The sequence below is a fragment of the Sitophilus oryzae genome, unplaced genomic scaffold (assembly GCF_002938485.1).
Source record: "Sitophilus oryzae breed Bouriz unplaced genomic scaffold, Soryzae_2.0 scaffold_130_pilon_pilon, whole genome shotgun sequence".
Lineage (NCBI taxonomy): Eukaryota > Metazoa > Arthropoda > Insecta > Coleoptera > Curculionidae > Sitophilus > Sitophilus oryzae.
In genome coordinates, this window is record NW_022145960.1 from 1307604 (window position 1) to 1330776 (window position 23173).

The following is a 23173-nucleotide window of genomic DNA, read 5'->3' on the forward strand; positions in this document are numbered from 1 at the left end:
TCTATTTTATTTTTCTTTTAAACTGTTTTTACTTTTCTAAATTAAATTGGCAACATTCATTTATATATTTTAAAAAGTTAGATTGGTTGTAATTCCAGCGGTCACGCAAATTGTTGTGTAGCATATTATAAATAAATACAGGGTGTCCCAATATTCCTTGGACATAGAACTACTACGTATATTTGGAATCAAAATAAGTATATTTGACACAATCTACCTCTATACAAAAGTGCTTTATTTGTCCGTTAGAGGGCATCAAAATAAACACACTTCTTCAGATATTTGAAGAACCCTTATTCCGATTTGAATGAGATTTGGGGTGCCTATATTTTGGTAAGCACTTTAACATTTATTATCTAGTCAGGAAATAAAAGCGTTGTTAAAACAGATTAATTTCGACCACCATGTATACATATTTTTAGCGATTTTTTTAACAGATTCTTTTTCTTTCTCTTATTTTATTGTCTAACATGTTTTGTGACATACAGTTACTGCTGTTGCCGCTATTACTAAGAAATAGAATTTTTTATTCTGTTTTCTAAATTATATGCATTTAGAAACTTCATGTTTTTTTCTCTCTTCTACGACTTCACTTTTTTATTAGTCATATTTATTTGCGTGCATGTAAAGCAAAATAAAAGGTTTTGTAGACAGGCCGGTTGAATGCCCATTTAATCTGCTTTATTTTTCTTTTTATTTTTTACCTTCTATTTCTTAAAGTAAAAGTAAAGCGATCATAAATGAAGTAATAAATTTAATGTACTAGTCATATAATGTTAAAAAAAATTAATGTAATGTGGTCCGATATTACTGATAAAAGTCAGAGGATATACAGGTTGTAAACGATTATACTCGTAATAATTCTGGAAGTGATTGCTTTTTAAAAAATAAATAAGAGTTTTGTGTGGTGAGATACCGTGCGGTGTATCGGAACCAGAGATATAGAAGGGATAGAGAATGAGCGTCAACATGCGGGGGCAGAAGGTCTAACCAAGTTAGGCGCCATATTCCAGATCTCCGTGTCATTTTGTATATAGGTGGTAATCTATAAGTAATCAAATATCAATTTGCTGTTTTCAACCATACGGGGGGCAATTTAAATTTAGTGAAATTCTATCATTTATTATGGATGTATAAATACCTATCAGTATAATATAGAAATTAATTCCACGCTGTGTTCGACATAATGTGGATCAACCTGCTCTCACTACCGGTTTCGGGGCCCTATCTACAGGTGAGCCTACATCAGGTGAGCTTGGGTCGTTTCCACAATATGTCGAGCACAGCGCAGAGTATATAAACACGACTTGTCGTAAAGTAGCGGTAAGATATTAAGTCCCGCTTCGCGAGATAGCGGCCTGCGTGCAATGGTAGTACTTTCGTACCACCGAGGCACAACTATCGATAGTAAATAAAGGCTTTTTTCGGCTAGCCCAAATTATATAATGGAAAATAAATTTCTTGCAGTTTTTAGGTATATAATAAAATTATATAAGACTTTCTTGCCTTGAACTGCTCAGGCTGTGATGACAGTTTTTCTCCTGAAATCTTTAAGTAACGTATTCCAAAGCGCCTTTTATATTTTTGCAACCAGCCGCTGCTTGCATGGAAAGAGGAAGATTCTTTTTATTCATTGTGAAGCAGCTTGGCCTTCTCTTGGATCATTAAACCGGTCACGGGAAGATTCTTCTCTCTTTGTTTTAGAAATCACTTATACAGAGCTTTTTCCATTCGTGGACACTCTAAACGTCTTAAGGTTCTCATTTTCCTGGTCCATTAAAAGTATTGTTGATCCTTTTCAAAATGTTTACCCTTCTGTTTCGAATAGAGCATATGGCAGATTTAGCAACACCATATTCTTTGGATAAAACAGTCACCCCCACACCTTTCTTTAAGTTTTCTAATATCTTGGCTTAAATGTTTTCTATTTTTTGCCATACTTCACTTATTTTGTTTATCAGTTATTATTATTATTAAAAATACATCTAGTAAAAATCTATTAAAAAATGCACGACTTTGAGAAAAATGAAGATCAAGACTACTTATTAACTGCAAGACCAAGACCAAAGCAACCTTGATCTTGAATTTGCTCATTAGTAATAGCTGAGGACCGAGATTTGAACTTTACTTCGAACAAACTATGGCCCCGTCCAGATTGGCTTTAGCAATAAAAAGAAGATGTTAAATGCTTTACTTTTACATTTTTATCTAAAAAATAATTTATTTCGTTGACTTGAGCGTTACTTTGGTACTGTACAGGGTGGGTCAAATTCGACGCTTTTAAATGGAAACACCCTTTTCTATAGGAGATAGACGAAAACTAATATGGGTGTCTGGAGCTCAATTTTTGTCAAAAACGTGATGGTGACAACCGCACATCAATATCTGCTAGCGTTTCGGAGTTACGGGGTGTTTTTCAAAAATGTGCATTTTTAACAAATCGCTATAACTTTTTTGATATGGAAAATTTTGTATTTATATGAAAACATTTCCAAATCACCTTTTTACCTAGAATTTAATGGTTTAAGTATAATTTTTTTAAAATTAATAATTTAAGAGTTATCAACAGAAAAAATGATTTTTCATTTGGGACACCCTCTATATTTTTAATTAACTGAAAAGAATTTAAAATTACCTTTCCAAAAATATAGCACACTTGATATTTTGTTATAATCCCCTTCGAAATACAGAATTTTTAAAAATTCGCCACTTTTAACTAATAGGCTTTGGACCCCTTATTGATGATATGCCCTTAATGGAACTCGAAAACATATTTTTCCAGCAAGACCGCCTCTGAACGCTGAAGTTATCAGCAAATTTTTGCAACCAATTTTAAGAATAATTGAATAGCTAACCAAGATCCCAGCCGTTGGCCGTCGAGGCTGCCTGACTTAGTGCCCATGGATCTAATCCTATGGATATATTTGCGGAAGAATAAAGGTTCCTTATTCTTCCGTATAATCTAGACAAGAATTAGAAATACTTAGCAGCTATGAGAGGGTATTTACCAAACCAATCAATAACCAAACCTCCACTGAGTTAATGAATTCCGCGAGAAATGTTCAAAAACTGCCCCGTCTGTCCAAAACAGAAGACGGTTGATATGTGGAACACCTGTAGCAAAATCTCATGTCTTGGTTTGCTATTTATTTTTATTGTTATTAGATATAGTTTAAATGTGTTGATGTTGGGTAAATATATTCTAAATTGTTATAAAATTCTGCATCTCTCATAGCAAATATTATTTTATTTATTTATTTATTATAGTTTTAATTGATGCTCACAGCTAGAATTTTTTTGCGTTACAGCCGGTGCCCTTCAAAGCCTACTTATTTAAAGCGAGCGAATTTTTATATACTCTATATCTCGAAGGGGAATTGAGCAAAATATCAAGTTTTATATTTTTGGAAAGGTAATTTTAAATTCTTTTCAATAAATTAAAAATATACAGGGTGTCCCATATAAAAAAATCAAATTTTCTGTTGATAATTCTTAAATTATTAGTTTTTAAAAAATTATACTGAAAAATTCTACGTAAAAAGGTGCTTTGGAAATGTTTTCATAAAAATACAAAATTTTCCATAGCAAAAAAGTTACAGCGATTTGTTAAAAATGCATATTTTTGAAAAACACCCCGTAACTCCGAAACGGTAACAGATATCGATATGCGGTTTTCACCATCATGTTTTTGATGAAAATTGAGCCCCAAACACCCATATTAGTTTTCGCCTATCTCCTATAGAAAAGGGTGTTTCTATTTAAAAGCGTCGAATTTGACCCACCCTGTACATTTTATCTTATTAGAAATTGAAATATTATTGGCTATTTTGTTTATCAGTAAACCTAACTGCTGACATTAGTCTCCGTTGGATTAACGAAGCAGTGTTTACAAAAAATAAGTATTTGAGGAGCAGACTTACTAAATGCATTTTGTCCATTTTTTAAGATTTTCAACCAAAGGTGGCCTTGCAAACTACATACACAGAGTTACAGTATTATGCCAGAAACGACGTTCTAAATACATTTTATCCCATTCGAATTAAATGTCGAAAATACCTTAGACTTTCTATGTGCTGTATGTCCAGTGGCGGTAGACAAACAAAATGTAAGAATGTTTTATGTGCTGTGGATATCTGTGTGTTTGTTTGTCATTGCCAGATGAAGAGTTTTTTTGTACTGCAACTTTTCTATTTTTTGAATAATACTAATTACGTAAAGTAATAAATGGAACTACGACTGGGGACCATGTAGTTCGGGATGCGGACCGTGGTATCAGGAAAATAAAGAGAAATTTAACGTCTAAAGGCAAGAGGCAAATTATACTTGAAAGAGCGGAATCACATAAATAATAAATTTAGACTAATGCAATATTTTTTCTTGGCGCGTAGGATAGGTAAATGCATCAAAGGGAATAATTAATTAAATCATTAACATAATAACTCGGGTCTCATCGGATCTGCTGATACATTTTGCTAAAATTTAGGCTATTAGGACCTATATTTTTTATGATTATTATTTTTTTAATTAACAACTTAGGACAAAGGAAAAGCTTGCATGGTTTCCACCGCCAACAGGCGTAAAAACAAATGAATCCAAGGCGTTGCCAAATATTTATTGGGATAAGTTTTTATCCTTTGAATATTGTTGTAAATAATAATTATCATTTAATTAGTGCTAACTTATCAAAGTTCACAACATGGCGAAATTTCAACAAAATCGGCCAACGGATCTTTGAGATATTAATAAAAAAGGTCTATTAGAAAACACCTTGACACCCTGTATCTTTAAAATTATACATTTCCGGACACATGTTTATATGAACTTTTTACCTTAAAATACTCAAAGAATCACCTCCTAAAGTTTGGCCAGATACTTAATTAACACCCTGTATTTAAAAATGGCTAGCTAGTAATCTAGTAAGCAATGTTTATTTTAATGGGAAAAAATACATATACTATACACTAATTAATTCATTTTAAATGTATCTAAATAGGCACTTTAATAAAATGGACAGGAGCACTTAAAATCACTTCATAGAATATACCAAATATGCAAAAAAAATCCAATAAAAAACACAAATGGCTCATTAAAATCTGCATTATCTGAAATCAAACTATACCTAAACGGCTAATAAAATAATAGTGACAAGACTAAATAAAAGTGACAAGACGCCGACATCGATAACCCGATAAGCAGTTTTAAATAATTATATTATTCCGAGTTATTATTACATACGTGTTTTACAATTATTGTAATACAGTAGCATTCCTTCAAATAAATTTTAATTTAAGTATTGTTAATATAGTCATACTAATGATTATAGCCCGTGTGATTTCTAAAATAAAAAAAATCAAACGTGTTTTTATCAGAATTATTAAATGATTAAAAATAAATAGAAATAGTTAATATTTTTTAACTTCGTAAGTGTTATATTTTAATATAATTAGGGACTATCTTAAATTTAAATTATGGTAAACTTGTATGAGTTTCAATCATTTATATTTAAAATGTTAGGAAAGACAATATAGATTTTAGGCAAGAGAACTCAAGGGAAGGACTGTGTAACTAGTAACTAAAACAACATTTTTTTTACTTGATATTTTTCTGGTCGTTCACGTTGCACTTTGACTCTTCGTTGTGTCATACAATCTAAATTTCGGATATGATGTATACAGTAACTATGCATAATAGCATATAAATATCCTGCATATAAATATATGCAGGATATTTTTATCTACAGTAACTATGCACGGTAGGGGTTCAAAATATGTCTATACTGTGAGGCAACTCCATTCGAGTATAAATTAACATTTACATTCCAAGTATCTTCTTGGTTTGGCACCCCGTTCACCCTTATTCCCTCATTTCTGTAAAAAAAATATTATGATTTATAACTTTTAATTTTTATTGTGAAAATTGGTGAAAAGTAATTTTTTTGTACGGCGAATTTAAATTTATGGGCCATCCATAAATTTAAATTTACACCTAAGTTCAAATATTGGTTAAACCTAGGAATACCCAGGTAATAGCCCGAAATATGCAAAAAAAGAAGTGAGTTTAGGTTAGATTAGAATTAGGTTTTAGTTGGTTTTGCATTAATAAAAATATAGACCTAATCTAAACTTAAGCTAAACTGTCAAATATCAAATTTATTTAACGTTGCGAACGTTAAACTTGTTCACTATACGTATCTGGAATATATTTGTGAATAGCGATCAATGATACGTTTAAATGCTGACGTCACGAATGTCAAATTGCATTCCAACAAACAAGGTTTAGTTCTTTTATATTTCTATTGAGCTCTTCCAAATGACGCCACAAGTTAATATAAAATGTAAAAAAAACAGGTGATTGTTGACAACCGCCGACTTGTGTCTGGTATTTTCAATACGCCTATGATGGTTGCGCATGTTGCAAAAACTGTGAATTTTTTTCAATTTTCTCAGATAATATCAAAACTAGATTTTTCACATGTGTTCTATTTTTATGACTTTTTATCCATTTTTCAATTATACTAGTTTTTCGGTAAGTTTCTTGCAAAAAGCGTAGCAGTTTTTCTTTGTTTGCCAAAAATCGAAAAAATGGCGAATAGTGTGTGGTGAATAGAATAGTGGCGAAATACCCATATAGAACTTTTTTGGAGAGATGGATCCGCCACATATAGGTATAGACATTTTATACATTCTTAATTTGAAATTTCACGGCAATATTTATATTTATTTAAAAAGGACGGAATAGTCACGGTTTTTTAGGTCGGATGCCTATAAATACGGCTTGGAATTTTTAAATTGGAGCGGCCGGCGTTTCTTCAGGAGTAGTTGAAATTCCAGCCGCCGCGCCGCGTAGGAAGCGTTGGCGTATATTTTTATTTTCTAATGGATCTGCTAGGTCTTGGGTCGTTACTGTAATTTTTTTCGATATTTTAGAGCGGTAGTGATATTTGTCCTGTTATTTTATTTCCAAGAAAGAGATAAAAAAATTAAAAGCATGCAAAATAGATTGAATACGACTAAAAACCCAGGTAATAGATGTCATCGACAGAATTAAATCTCTCAAGTGGCAATGGGTAGGACACGTGGCAAGAAGGACGACCAACAGATGGACCACAAAAATTACAGCATGGCAACCACGAGGCATTAAGAGGCATAGAAGAAGACCAAACCTGAAATGAGACCATGATATTAGGAAATTAGCAGGGATAACTTAGGCCCGAATAGCCAAAAATAGACAACAATGGGCTCAACTACAAAGAGAGTATCCAAAATATTTGAGGGAGGCTACACCATAATTTTGGAAATGGTTGAATAAGCTAAAAACGATGATGATTTTATGTTATTGTTTATTTTATTACATTTATATAAAAAGCAACTTGTTTGCATGACCAGACAAAATCAAACTACCAGTGTTTCTCAAAAGTAGCTCACCCCTATAACTTTTTTACTTTTTCAGATAAAAAACGAGATTTGGTAAGTACATGATATAAATTAGGATTGATTGACGTATTCAATTGTTTTCGATCGCTTTCTATTTCACCGGAAATTACTACAATTTTTGATTTTTAAATGACACCGATTGATATTTTGTACTCCATTTAATGGAAAATGACATTCTGAATAAAATGACATATGATATGTCAATGTTTGACGTTTTGAATTTGTTAATATTTCTTGGAATGAAATTATTATCTTGTTCTAGATAGATTCTGTGTTCAAATAGATTTTATTGACCTTAACCATATCTTAACAATACAGTTCAAAATAAAATTACACTAAATCACCACAATACACCAAAACACTTTTACTTTTACACTGGACGCGCGTTTCGCTAACCATGTTAGCATCATCAGCAGATAATTATAAACTACTAACAGTTTATAATCATCTGCTGATGGTAACATGGTTAGCGAAACGCGCGTCCAGTGTAAAAGTAAAAGTGTTTTGGTGTATTGTGGTGATTTAGTGTAATTTTATTTTGCTGTGTAACACCAAAGGTTCCAACCCTCAACTGTAATAAATACAGTTCGTTTTTGATATACAGGGTGAGTTTTCTACGATGTTCTCTATGGGTATCTCGGAAACTACTGGAGATAGAGAGTCGGTTAAATGGGGAAAGAATTGCAGTTTTGTGGGGTCATAAATACGCGCCTTTCAGATTTTTGAAAAAGTTCATGGCTTACTAGATATTTTGAAAAAAACAAATTTCGGCTATTTTAAAAATTGTCCCTAATTCCATTATAAGCTATTTTAGACAAAAAGTTTTCAAATAAAAGTTGTATATAAATTACATCCTTAATGAGATTGTGTCCTCCGTTTTTTTCTAAAGCCTGTCATTTTTGACATAAGACACAAACATATGTTTTTTTTTAAATGGAAACCATAGTTGGCCATGACTTCATAAAAAGCGCCATTTTTTAAGCTCTTTAGCGATATAAGCAATAATATGTCTTCTTCGAAAAATTATTGAGTTATAGCCAATTTTTATTTTTTTTAAACAATTTCACTTAGTTAGCCATGGAAACAAGTCTAATTGTCTTTGCTCTCAGAAATGTGAAGCTGTCATCCAAACTTTGCAAAAGATTATCGGTTCAACTTTTCTTGACCATACATTTTCGAGGATACGTTGACCGGTGAACGTTACGTTTTTTAGAGAACGATTTTCAAGACATGTTAGAAAAGTTAAATTTAGTTATAGCCAATTCTTATCTTTCTTGACTAATTTCACATTTTCGAGGATACGTTGACCGGTGAATGTTACGTTTTTTAGAGAACGATTTTCAAGACATGTTAGAAAAGTTAAATTTAGTTATAGCCAATTCTTATCTTTCTTGACTAATTTCACTTAGATTGCATGGTATTTTTATTCTGTTATAATTTATAACTTATAAAAAGTCAGAATATATTATTAAACGGGTCTTTACAATTTACATTACATAAACTAAAACTTAAAAAAATAATATAACTACATACACTTAGTTAATTTAAGAAAATTTAAGAAAAAAAAGTTATTTTAGAAAATGTTCAAAAAATCCCCCATTGTTTTGAGTTGCATCTTTTTAAAACTAAATTACTACCTATTCTCACAGAAGGACCGGTCGACTTGATTAAACTTCTCTCTTACCGCCACTTCGAGTGCCTCTCTTAATTCATATTTTTTTTGTAAACCTTATTGTTAACCATACCGCATAAAAAATCTAAAATGGATAGATCAGGTGATCGAGGAGGTCCATGCAATTGGTCCACCTTTTCCTATCCCTGAGTTCGTTCGCATAATCACTGTATAAATAATTTTTAACATTTCTTTCATTATGGGGGGGGGGGCATAATGAATGTCATGTGGAAACCACCCTATTGATGCGTAAGTATCTACACGCTTTTCTTCATTTCCTCATTTGAAAAATTTATATTTACAATTTTTGTTTATTTTAATTTACAACGTTTGGATGTGACAGTTTCACATTTCTGAGAGCAACGGCGATTGAACTTGTTTCCATGGCTAACTAAGTGAAATTGTTTAAAAATGATAAGAATTAGCTATAACTCAGTCATTTTTTGAAAAAAACATATTATAGCTTATATCGCTAAAAAGCTTAAAAAATGGCGCTTTTTATGAAGTCATAGCCAACTATGGTTTCCATTTAAAAAAATATATGTTTGTGTCATATGTCAAAAATGACAGGCTTTAGAAAAAAACGAAGGACACAGTCTCATTAGGGATGTAATTATCTACAACTTTTATCTGAAAACTTTTTGTCTAAAATAGCTTATAATGGAATTAGGGACAATTTTTAAAATAGCCGAAATTTGTTTTTTTTCGAAATATCTAGTAAGCCATGAACTTTTTCAAAAATCTGAAAGGCACATATTTATGACCCCACAAAACTCTAATTCTTTCCCCATTTAACTGACTCTCTATCTCCAGTAGCTTCCGAGATACCCATAGAGAACATCCTAGGAAACTCACCCTGTATAGAGGGTGTCCCAGAAATAAGTGCAAATATTTTAAGGGGTGGTAGATCTCGATAAAAGAAACATATTTTCTCTTTATCGTTTTTCAAATAAGTCCAAAATAACGGAGTTATTTTACTTTGAAAATTTCCAAAAAAGTGATTTTTTTGCTAAAATTTTGAGAACCACTGGATCTTTTCTGGATTTTCTTTCTTGTTAATTTAATCTACTACCTATGTTGTCGTATTATCAAGAAATTATGTTTTTTAACTAAAAATTTAAAAACATTCTAAAAAAGTCCGAATTTTCAAACATTTTTTTTCGCGAAAAAAACTTCATAGGCGTGTTTTTGGGGTTGAACTATACTACCAGTTAAAATACTTGTACTTATTTCTGGGACACCCTGTATATGTCAATGTTAAAGTCTAGATTTGATTGTTGTTAACAAATTTACAAAGGTAACTAAAACTAAATTAGTGTTACGTTGGTAACCAAAATGGCTTGGCGTTAGTTAACAGAATTAAAAAAAAATTGTATTTTAAATTTCAGTTTTTAGTGCCATGGCCACAAATGAAATGCCAAGTGTGTGGTACTAAATTATTCGTCAAAAAATTATTTTCAAATATGTCAATGAGCCATCCTCGTTCCATTTGAAAACATTGAGTTATGATTGAAAATGCAATTTGGGCATCTTTTAACCGGCCAGGACAAGACACGAAAAATATTAGACGATCAAATCTATTTTTCCAAGGCTCCTTGATTAAAATGAGAGTTTTTTAAATAGCCATGACACTCTAGATTGGAACTTAAAATACGATTTTTATAAGCAAGAATGTCAAAAGTTGACATATCATATAGTCATTCTATTTAAGAGTGTCTGTTTCTATCGAACAAAGTAAAATAAATACCGAGGATGCCATTTAAAAATAAAAAGCTGTAGTCATTTCCGGTGAAACAGGAAGGGACCGAAAATAATTGAATACGTCAATCAATCCTGTTTTTGGTTTGGTCATATTCTATGATGTCATGTACTAACGTACCAAATCTAGTTTATTTATCTGAAGAAATAAAAAAATATAGGAGTGAGTCACTTTTGCGAAACACCCGGTATACCTTGTTTTTCCTAATTTAGTTTTCACATTTTCCGGTTTAATTTTTTTATTAAAAATACATTTTAGTTAAAAGTGGGGTATTTGTTCAGTACTTTCCAATGAAACTATCAAACAATGAATTGTAGATTGTATGGGAGGGAGGAAGTTAATCACCGCGACCTATAGATCTATTGTGTACCCCCTCTCCCCAACTTATCATACAGTCTCAGGACTTTGACAAAAGTCAGTATCTCAGACGGTTTTACTGAGGTTAGTTCTCCGCCTCCGATATCAGTCGTGCCAAAGTTTACGACGCTAATGGTTGTCGTCTCGATGAACTGAGTAATGAGGTGCTCTGGTATTTCCCCATTTTCCCCACAGAATCTGCAATTCACCGTTGTTAACGAACAATGAATACCAAAGGCCTATATGGCCCATAAGTTGGCAAACAGAAAAAAACTAAGAAAGCCATAACAATTTTGTTTGCGGCATATTTGGTTTAATCTGACTTTTCTGTTTAAACTTGTTTTCGAAAAAAACTGCAAGGTTCTCTCTTTACTAATATGCGAGGTAATCCTTATTTGCAACTAATATAAGGCACTCTGTACATTAAAGTTAATTTCAGTAAAAGTAATAAATAGTTCAGTAAAGAGCTAATACCATTAACAGAGTTGCTATAATGGTATGTAGCAAGATTGATGCTTCCTCAGGCTCCCCAAGTATTTACCCATTAATAAAGGCGATCTTAAACGTAGATAAAGTAACAGGAAATAGGATTTAACTATATAATAGCTAACCAGTTGTAAAATACTAACTGTTATTAATGAAAGTAATACGACACAATTTTTCCACCTTTACAATTATTCTTTTCGTTGCAAATTTAAGTAATTGTAAATACTGATGGAGTACTAAGCAAATATTTTTTTTTTTCGATGTGTACTTTTAAAAAAGCGTTAAAAAAGGACAAAACGTTGTGTAACGATTTGCTCTCATTAGAAAGTACAATGTACCACTTTCTGCTTGAAAATAAAAATCCTTTATTCCTTGAAAGTACACTCGCCGGCACGAAAAACGGGCACCTTAAAACTTTTATGTATTTTAAAGTTTAATATATTTTGTTCTAGTGGACCGATTTTGATGATTTTTTAAGCAATTTGTAGCTGAATTATTTGACTTTTTAGTATCTTTTTCTAAATTAAAAATGAAAGTTTTCATCTGTCAATTATACGAGAGAAAACAAAATGTTGTTTGAAACACCCTGTGGAGTATATTAACAAAGCAAGGAGTTTAAAAATCATTTTAACATCTACATAGGTACGTATTTTCTTGATAGTATGTTTTTTGATTCTTCTCAATAGCTTCATTTTTATTGGAGACATTCGCTTTTGGATAAGACAGTAACTATTTACAGCACATGTTTTTGGGTCCTCATCAACTTATAAAATAGTGTTTATTATTTTTTATAATGTCACTATGATTGAAAAGTAATATTATTATTGTTTATTGACGTTTACTATAGTAGAGATGGTTTTAAGTTCTGAAATATCGGCTATTGCTGCTTTAATTGATCATGGTAGAGATCAATTTTTGGACTTAAAACCATATCAGCAAGAGTAACTGACCAACAGACAATAATAAAATGTTTTTTTGAAAGACAGTAACATCACATAAATTATGAACACTATTTTGAAGGTCTGTTGACTAGGGCCAAAGGCAAAGGCATGGTTTTAATGTAAAAAAGACGAAAAAATGTTAGTGTCTTCTTCAAAAACGAATATCTCAAAAAAATGAAGCTATTGAGATGAACCAAGAAACAAACTATCAAGAAAAGGTACACTAGATGATAAAATTATTTTTAAATTCCTTGCTTTGTTAACGTATTCTACAGGGTGTCTCAAATTTTCACCAAAATATCAACAGTTTCTTTTCCCTCGTATAATTGACAGATGACAACTTTCATTTCTAATTTAGAAAGAGATACTAAAAAGTCAAATAATTTAGCTACAAATTTCTTAAAAAATCATTAAAATTAGTCCTCTACAACACAATATATAAAACTTTAAAATACATAAAAATTTTAAGGTGCCGGTTTTTCATGCCAGTGAGTGTATATTTACCGTTAAAAAAAGATATTGTAGAACACTGTTCAAAACCCGAGATAAAAACTTATAAATTGCAACATCCACTAAAGCAGCGGCTATACAGTTTAAAGAATATAAATATATCAGTTGACCCACTCTTCGCCCGTATCAAAATTCCTCCCGCCGCTCCCCGCCTGTCTTGTAGACTTGGGTCAGTCTACATCCGTTGCTCGACGTGTACACAGCGTTCCAAGTTTATTTTAGTTTTATTTTCGGACCGAACTTTAACTACCTACCTGGAAAGTCCAAATTTTATCGTGAGGTAATAAAAATACGTGCATACAACTTCTTCTGCTTCTTCTGCTACAAGTTCTTTAGAGTTTTTACTAAATTTTATGTAACAGTAAATATAACAATTGACGAGCACATGGGAAAAACGATGAGTATCCAGAAATGATAAATATTCAGGAAACCGTTTTTTAATTGAAATTACGCATAGACTTTTATATCGGAGTTTATATCGTTTTTCCCATTTTTAAATGCCTGTTTCTATGTGGCCGTTATCGATATCCCCGTTTATTTAGGTACCAAAAGGTGTAGCTTTTTGGTACTTTCATTATTTTTCCCGTGTGCTCTCCAATTAGTAGTAAATACTGTAATAAATTATATTTGCATATTTCTTAAGTTATAGCATGTTTTGCTTTTTACCTGTTTGCATTCAACTTGAATTATCTACCTTTTCTTAAAAGGTAATAAAAAGTACTTGGATACAACTTGTCTTGCCATAGTCAATTTTTTTCAGTTTTTACTAAATTTTATCGAACAGTAAAATTTATTACACAATTAACTACTAACAGTCATAATTACTGTTCATGATAATCATAAAATTTAGAAAAAAATTCAAAAAAATTGACAATGGCAACACAAGTTGTATGTAAAGGAAAAAAAGGTACTTTTATTACTTTACGATAAAATTTGGGCTTTCCGGGTAGGTAATTAAAGTAAAATGCAAACATCTATAAAGCAAAACATTTTCTGAGAGCTGATAAATAATAACACAAAACCCACAAGAGTCACAAAACTGTAGCTTGAACTCGCTGATACCGTCTACACGTATGATATCACCGCACAAACTAGTTTGCACAAACTAAAATCTTTAGGAGAGCGACGTTTACGCAGGCCGCACTTGTTGGCTTGTGCATGCTACCGTTTTACCGTCTACACACAGCGAGTTCCTGATACAAACAGATTTGTGCAGGTAAGCTTGTGGTAAAGCTTGTACGTGTAGCCGGCCCTTAAGCGGCGGCTACACGACAGCGACTTGCCTGCACGGTATAGTGTGCTCAATCTAGAAGAAACACTGTGCGGTGTCCACACGATGCAAGTAAAAGATCGCGCACACTATACCTACACGGACCAGACCAGCAAAATCTACCGGTGAAGGTGACCGTGTTATTTAATAGAGTAGAGCACACTAGACCAGTACCAGCACGTACCGCCACAAGCTACGACCGTCAAAACAGGTCGTGTCGGTCAGGAACAAATACGACCGGCAATATTTATGCCTGGTCGTGCTGGTCCGACCTAATGTGCGCACCGGCGAACCAGCACACCTCCACAAACATGCAAATATTGAAGGGTTCGTCAGTATTTCGAGTACGCTAGTTGGCTCAAGTCGCATGATGTAGGTTAGATTTCGTTTATTTTTGTTCGAATCTTTAAATCGTTTTAAATATGAATGAAGAAAAGCTTATTTTACTGGTACAAAAGTATCCAGAGCTGTGCGATACGAGCCAAGCATTTTATATATAGAGACCAAGAAAGAAAAGATGCAATATGGGAGTCGATAGCAAAAAAAAAATAATCAAATTTGATTTGTGACATTCGAAAATATTGGAAAAACTTTTCTTCGAATCTTTTTAATTCAGGAAACAAATGATGAAATTCGCCATATTGCTTTCTCTTTTGATTTATAGGGTGAACCCAAAATCTTCTTTTTTTCTTAGCTTCCTTCTCTTCCTCCTCTTCTTCACACAACATGGCTAAAATAATAATTTCTTCCTCTGAACTACTCATTTTCAATACTTCTATGTTGCACGCTCTAGTAGTTGACCCTTGACAACTGTACTTTTTTCGAAACTCTCGCTTATATTGCTGGTCTGTGGCGGTAAAGTGTGCGACGTCATGCAGGATGCAGGTTTGTGCTGTGCTGGTCCGTACTGGTCCGTGTAGGTATAGTGTGCGCGATCTTTAAGAGTACATTCATCATTATTTTTATTCTGAATTGTCAAGTGACGAATTATTGTTTTTTATTGCTTACTGTTAAAGAAAAAGTAGCAAAATAAACGGTATAGATCGAAGTGGAGTAAAAACTGACTTAAATAGAAAACCATTTTTTTGTACGCATCATTTTTTCTGTTTCTATCGGAATAATCTTTCAATTTTAACTTCCATAGACACGGCAACGATCAATATATTTCAATAAAACTCGTCATAAACTCTTTATTGCAATAAGTACGAATATCAGACAAGAGTTGATAAGTAATAACACAAAACCCACAAAGTTACAAAACTGTACCTTGAACTCGCTGATACCGTCTACACGTATAATATCACCGCACAAACTGGTTTGTGCAAACTAAAATCTTTAGCAGCGCGACGTTTACGCAGGCCGTGCTTGTTGGTTTGTGCGTGCTACCGTTTTACCGTCCACACACACGGGCTTCCCGATACAAACCAGTTTGCGCAAGTAAGTCTTCGGTAAAGCCTGTGCGTGTAGCCGGCCCTTTAAAAGAGCGTTTATTTTATATTGCAAATCAATTACAAAAAAACAACAAACATTTCATAGCAATTAAATTTAATGGGTATTTTCGAATAACGCCATTTTAAAATATGATATTTATATAAATGTTAAAATGATGATGTTAGCTTCAGCATGTTGAATCCGAATCTTACTCGAGATTCTTTGGATGATTAGTTATGTCTATTTATGTTCAGTACAAATTATTTTCTTTTGTAGATCTTGGAGTCCAAAAAACTTATTTGAACTTTTTGAACTTTATTCAGATATAACTAAAATCGCCTAATGGTCTTGATTATCTTCTTCAGTATCTATTGTTTTTTGTTTAATATAATCGGGGATGGTAGAACAATGTGTGTATACTTGAATACTTCCTTAATTTATGTTTTTAACATTGAAAATGTTTCTGTTATCCTATATAAGGGAGCCCAAATCGAATTAAAATGCTACATTTGCCACACAATGACGTCATATATACAAGGGTATAGGAAATCTCGGCGCAGCGGCGGCAGTCGGTCAGCGCGCGCAAAAACCATTACATCGCTAATTGTTTATTGATATATCTTTATTAGTTTAAAAGCAAAAAATATGGGGTTTGCTTTGATACCCTGTCAAGACATAAGCGAAACTTTTAAATTGTTTCTTTTTTTCATTTAGGCCTTCGTTTTTCGTTAAATGAAAGTTATATTAAAAAAAATCTATTTTAAAACCAAATTTTCGCATGATTGAAATGATTATTCATGTTTAAAGTTTTTTTTGGTCATAAGCGCTAATGGAAATGTTTTTTTGTAAATAATTATAAAAAATTACTCCCTACGAAGACTTTATTGTGTACTGGATCAAAAAATAAGTATTTGTTTTCTCTATACGGTGGTATTAATATATCGATTTTTGATGATAGTGCCTTTTTACCCGGTCTAATTTTGTACTACTTTCGGAATAAGGGTCCCCATATCATGTACTGTGATGTACTGTACTTACTATTTTTTTCTAATTATTTTAGTGTATTTTTAGTCACCTAATTATAAAGGAGAGATATCCAACCATTGCATTATTTCATTCTCACAAATTAAAGTTTTATGGTTTTTATTATAAAACAACGATTAATTTATTATACACCCCTTAACCCAAACACTCCAAGGAGGATATTTCGTGACCCCATATTTAAAGTGGACAAGCTTTATTAGTCAATGTTTTAATTACCCAGCGTCTTTAATAAAAATCTAATGTAATTTTTCATAGAAATGATCTGACATAAAAAGCAAATTTTATCAAAAAACTTTTTGATTATCTATAAGGAGTAAACCGCTGACAAATGTCTGTGTACTAATGCCAAAGTAATGCCAAAAATACAAATTAAATACCAAAATTTCTCATATAATGTCCCACTAATGCCAAGCTGATTCCAATATAATACCACTAATACCACGAATAATATGTAACACATTTGTTTCACGAATTAACCTGTAACAATACTGGTAGGTACGTGCACAGATTTTTTCCTAGGTAACTTAAAAGTCGTTAAAAGTCTAATTATATTTAAAGAAGATATAATTCCAACAAATTACATTATAAGGCCAATAATGCACAAGTAATACCATTAAAATTTTAGCGTTTTTGAGTTGTGTAACATATTTCTTTAACGAATTAACCTGTAAAACAATAGTGGTAGGTACGCGCACATATTTTTTTCGCTAGGTAACTATTAAGTCGTTAAACAGGCCTATAAAAGCTCTAACAACATAGGTAACTAATATTTATAATTTAATTCGAGTTTTAATCTCAAATAATAAATGTTTTTACTGGTGTATTTCTGAAGTGTTCATTATTAAAAGTAGATATTCTTCAAGTTATGCGAAGCAATAAGTAATGTTTCCGGTGAGACCGCGTATATGTCACCGGATTCTGGTTAGTATAAAGACTTTTTCTATAGAAAGAGTTTTTTTCTACATTTTCCTTTCAAAATAAGACGAATTTCTTCTTATTCTTTTAAATATTACAGTGTTTCTTTTTCCTTAAATGTTATACTTAATTTTCGCTTAAAATTAAAAAATCACAAATGGAGGAAAATATACCTTATTGAATAAAATTTATACAAATCACTTTACCATAACAAAAAAGTAAAAACATGTCATGGCGGAAGATATTCAGGTGGCATTTCACACATTTATCTATTAAAATCGAGATTAAAATAATAAACTTGCGTAACATGTTATACACGAGATAGAAAGTTTCAATCTCGATTAATACGCAATACGCTACGCAGTCAACTTATTCCTATGCGCAGATGAGCGTCTTCAATACTCTTCCTTCGGCCAGGGTCACGACGCCGCCGAAGAGGAATCGGCCTACGTTTGGCTAAACAGGCTGGACACGGTAGAGTACGATATTGGCGAGTCTGAATATTTATAAAAATTTGCAAAGTAAAATATGTTGGAAAAATAATTAATCCATACATAAAATCCATACATAAAAGGTCAAAGGTTTTTTTTGTTGCATCCATCCCGCCGAAACCGCTTTACCAATCTTGATGATTCTTTTTTTAAATGAAAGATATATATATGTAGATTTGTTATGAAGTATTTTTATAGTGCTTAATGGCTATTTCTTTGTGTAAAACGACTAAATACTAAAACATACCTGAAAAACACCTACACACAATACCTCCAGAAATAAATTATTTGTCATTGTCAGTGGTGTGTCAGTTAGATTATATATTACGTTTTTAGATATTTTAGAGTGAGTTCATGCCGCCAGCTTTAGATACATAAATATTAGCACAAAGGTTCGTTTAAACGACATTAGTGAATTAGCTACACAAAGCGATTTTAGGAAATTCATCCTCTTAGAGAGTAAAATTATCTCGGAACAGTTTGTTGTATGAAAATTCCTTACTATTTGGTCTAGAAGAATGAAATCCTACAAAAAGAATTAGAAGAAATTTTTGAAATTCATCAACCAAATGGGTAAAGTTAGTAAAAATTTATATAAAACTTGGTGACCTCTGGATTATACACATAAAAATTGACACAAAGGTAAAGCGAATTTATGAAATATAGGTTAAATATACCTTTAGGGAGTAGAATAGGGAATGAAAGTTTGCTGTACGAAAGTGCAATACTATAACATTATAAACCAGACAGTATAAAATTTTATACAAGGGTTTATTTAGTGACATCATAACGAAATATATCTTCCTCGATTATCCTTCAAAAAATAAAAAATAACCTATAAAGAGAGTATTAGTGCTCTTAATAAATAAAAAAAAGATGAAAAATAAAAACATTTATATGCTCTATAAAGAAGTAAAAAATCATTTAAATCGATGCATAAACGATTCGAGGTGTAATGCGAAAGTAGTCGCGAGAAAAAGCTGGTAATTTATTAAATTATTTTATTTAACTCATTAATTTTCATTGAAAAGGAATTTTTGTAATTCGCCACTATATTAGTTAAAAACTAAGAAACTCATATCAAATTTAAGTTTTGCGATTTTGACTTATACTTTTTACAAAATCTGAACACATTTTTAAAAGAAAAAGTTTTTGATAATATTTGTGTAGATTGACTACAAGTTGTATAACATAAATTTCTACGACCGGTCTACCTAGTGGTCTGCAGCATCGCCTTGTGGTGCAAACGTGGGCCTGTTAATCTGTGACGTGACGCACAACAGCCAAGAAAAACAGAAGCGTGGCTAAGAATTTAGTAATTTAAAAAAAAGTCTTTTAGATACAGTAGTAGGTATTAAAAAGTTTTGTGTTTAAATGGGGTTTGCCTTTAACAGGTAAAAAGTTATATCGTAAAGTGTAACTTTCCGTAAGAATTCTTTATCTGTCATTGATCATGATCTGTCATCATGTTAACCTGATGTTTTGTATGTTATTTTGTTTTTTTCGAGGTTTTTTTGCTTGCTTGTTTTACGGATAGGTGCGATCGCATAATTATTATTGATAATGTTATATTTAATGTTAACATTACTACTTTTTCAGTGAATCTTTAAATCTGTTGTTTTTTGTTAAGTTCGTTATTTAAACATATGTATGTAATACACTCATATTAACACTAATCATATTTTTACGTTTTTATTCATCATTTTCAATGCCCCCCCGGTTGCATCTTTGTAAAGGACTGTGAATTTTTTTTGTTACAGGTAGTGTTTGTCAGCCACTTACTATCGTAAAACCCACATCCGTGGAAAGGTTATAAAAATCAGGTACAGTATTACATTTGTTTAGAAATTATTAGCTCCTGTTACTTTCTTAAATTGATTGTTGTATTTTATAATTTAGTATAAAAAATGTCTATACCTATGTGGCGGATTCTTCTATCCAAAAAAATCCTTATGGGTTTTTCGCCACTGCACTGCAAGAAAAATCTACAAAATAAAATAGTTATTTTTTGTAAACACTTCTGGCGTTAAACCTAAACGGACGCTGCTTGTCAGAAGTTGTGTTTACAGTAATAAAAATTTGCCTAACAAAGAAAAAAATGCTTAACGTTTCGGAAAGTTTTCTCTTTCCGTCGTCGGAAGCAAAAAAATATATTGAACTATTCGAGAACACTTTACTTTTTAAAACAGATACGTCTACAAGAAATCGTTGACGTTCTGTTAAAATGAGATTATATTAAGTTAAACTTCAAAATTAACAATTACTACCTGATAATTACTTAATAAGGTAAAACCAAAAAGCCCAAACTTTCTGTATGATTTGTAGTAGTTTAGGCTTTCGCGGCCATCGTTTGAAGAATTATTTTTTTAGGGTTATTAAAAAAAATCGTCGGTTATTTTGCTTCGCTAGCGGCTATCGCTAGCACGAGAGGCTAGCATCTTCATTGAAGTGTATTTGATCCGATTCGCTCACACTAGTGCTGATGCCTCGGCGTAGAGGCGGAGCGCTTATTTATGCGTCAAAGCGGAGGGGGCGTGGCTTGTTCGGGTGGTAGTTCTTCCGGAACTGGTCTACTTCTCTGTGCTGCTACTTTGGTCCTAGATATAGCTGGATGCCAAATTCTGTTAAGGTAGAACGTTTCTTCCTTCCTGTTGAAATTATTTGGATGTTTGTGAATTTCAACAGCTTCTCTGACCAGACGAGGATGATATCCAGATGTTGTGGCAATGACTTTGGGTGTCTTTGAATTGGATTTTGTGGTCACCATCTCTTAGAGCATGTTCTGCTACGGCTGACTTCTCTGTTTACCCTAATCTGCAGTTTCTCTTGTGTTCCGTAAGTCTCGTTTCTACTGAGCGTTTGGTAATTCCAATATATACGCTACCGCAGGAACAAGGTATACGGTAGATCGCTTCAGAGGATAATGGTTCTCTTTTGTCTTTTGCTGGTCTTAAGCAGTCCCTTATTTTCGGGTAGGTTTGTATATGGTTTTGATGTTATGCTTCTTGAGAACTTTACCAATCCTATCGGTGACCTGGGAAACATATATGGAAGGAAGGCCTTATTAATGATGTTTTTCCTGTTCATTCAACGTCAGGTCTCCTCTCTGCCCACCTAGGTGCCAGCGCCGCCTTTATTTCTCTGTCATTATAGCCATTGGCAAGAAAGGCTTTATTTAAATGACTTAGTTCCTCTTGGATGTGTTCATTAGCACAGATACGTCTTGCCCTATTTGCTAATGTTCCGATAATCCCCTGTTTTTGGCTTGGATGGTGATTTGATAGTTTGTGTAAGTACCGGTCTGTATGAGTGGGTTTTCGATACACCCGATCGAGTGGGTTTTCATTCCCACCTGACATCGCGGAGCTCTTCCGAGTGTGTCTGACTGGTAGCTATTTCTTATGGAACGGCAATTACTACGAACAAACAGAAGGTGTCGCAATGGGTAGTCCAATCAGCCCAATAATTGCTAATTTCTTTATGGAGAGATTTGAAGAAAAAGCGCTAGAGTCATCCGTTCTGAAGCCCGCTGTATGGTTTCGTTATGTGGACGATACATTTGTTGTTTAGAAACATGGACGTGACAGCCTAGATGACTTCCTTCATCACCTTAATTCGCAGAGCCCGAGCATAAAATTTACCATGGAAACCGAAGTAAACAACCAACCGGCCTTCCTCGATGTGCTTGTCAAAAGAAATGGCGACCATTTGGATCACACGGTGTATCAAAAACCCACTCATACAGACCGGTACTTGCACAAACTGTCAAATCACCATCCAAGCCAAAAATAGGGGATTAACGGAACATTAGCAAATAGGGCAAGACGCATTTGTGCTAAGGAACACATCCAAGAGGAACTAAGCCATTTAAATAAAGCCTTTCTTGCCAATGGCTATAATGACAGAGAAATAAAGGCGGCGCTGGCACCTAGGCAGAGGAGACCTGACGCCAATGAACAGGAAAACATCATTAATAAGGCCTTCCTTCCGCATATGTTTCCCAGGTCACCGATAGGATTGACAAAGTTCTCAAGAAGCTATAACATCAAAACCATATACAAACCTACCCGAAAAATAAAGGGACTGCTTAAGACCAGCAAAAAGACAAAGAGAACCATTATCCTCTGCAGGGATCTACCGTATACCTTGTTCCTGCGGTAGCGTATATATTGGAACTACCAAACGCTCAGTAGGAACGAGACTTACGGAACACAAGAGAAACTGCAGATTAGGGCAAACAGAGAAGTCAGCCGTAGCAGAACATGCTCTAAGAGATGGTGACCACAAAATCCAATTCGAAGACACACAAGTCATTGCCACAACATCTGGATATCATCCTCGTCTGGTCAGGGAAGCTGTTGAAATTCACAAACATCCAAATAATTTCAACAGGAAGGAAGAAAACTTTCTACCTTAACAGAATTTGGCATCCAGCTATATCTAGGACCAAAGTAGCAGCACAGAGAAGTAGACCAGTTCCGGAAGAACTACCACCCGAACAAGCCACGCCCCCTCCGCCGACGCATAAATACGCGCTACGCCGACGCGGAGGCATCAGTCTAGTGTGAGCAATCGGAGCAAACACACCTCTGAAGATGCTAGCCACTCGTGCTAGCGAAACGTTAGGAAGCAATTCTAACCGACGACGGCCTAATAACCCGAAAAACCAAAATTCTTTCTGTATGATTATTTTTAAATTTTACGTATGTTATGTTTATTTATGTAATGTTCTTTAAAATCAAAGAAGCGATTGCCATACATTACTAACATCTACAGATGCATGAGCAATACATTTATTTTTATTAGATTGAATTAAAAAAAACCTCTTTTATTTTTCTTTTAGAGGCTATCGCTTCTTTCATTA

The 23173-nt window shown here is 33.1% G+C and overlaps 1 protein-coding gene across 5 annotated transcripts in view; it reads left to right on the top strand.

The window, feature by feature from the left end:
• LOC115874979 (protocadherin-like wing polarity protein stan) overlaps positions 1 to 23173 on the top strand; it is a 273618-nt gene that overhangs the window by 27813 nt on the left and 222632 nt on the right. For 4 of the 5 annotated variants that reach the window (XM_030890292.1, XM_030890290.1, XM_030890294.1 and 1 more), the window contains exon 2: positions 20070 to 20132. The exons of the other annotated variant lie outside the window; for it this stretch is intronic. The gene's annotated coding sequence lies outside the window, so the exon portion shown is untranslated. The remainder of the gene's footprint in view (positions 1 to 20069; positions 20133 to 23173) is intronic. 5 annotated transcript variants of the gene reach the window in all.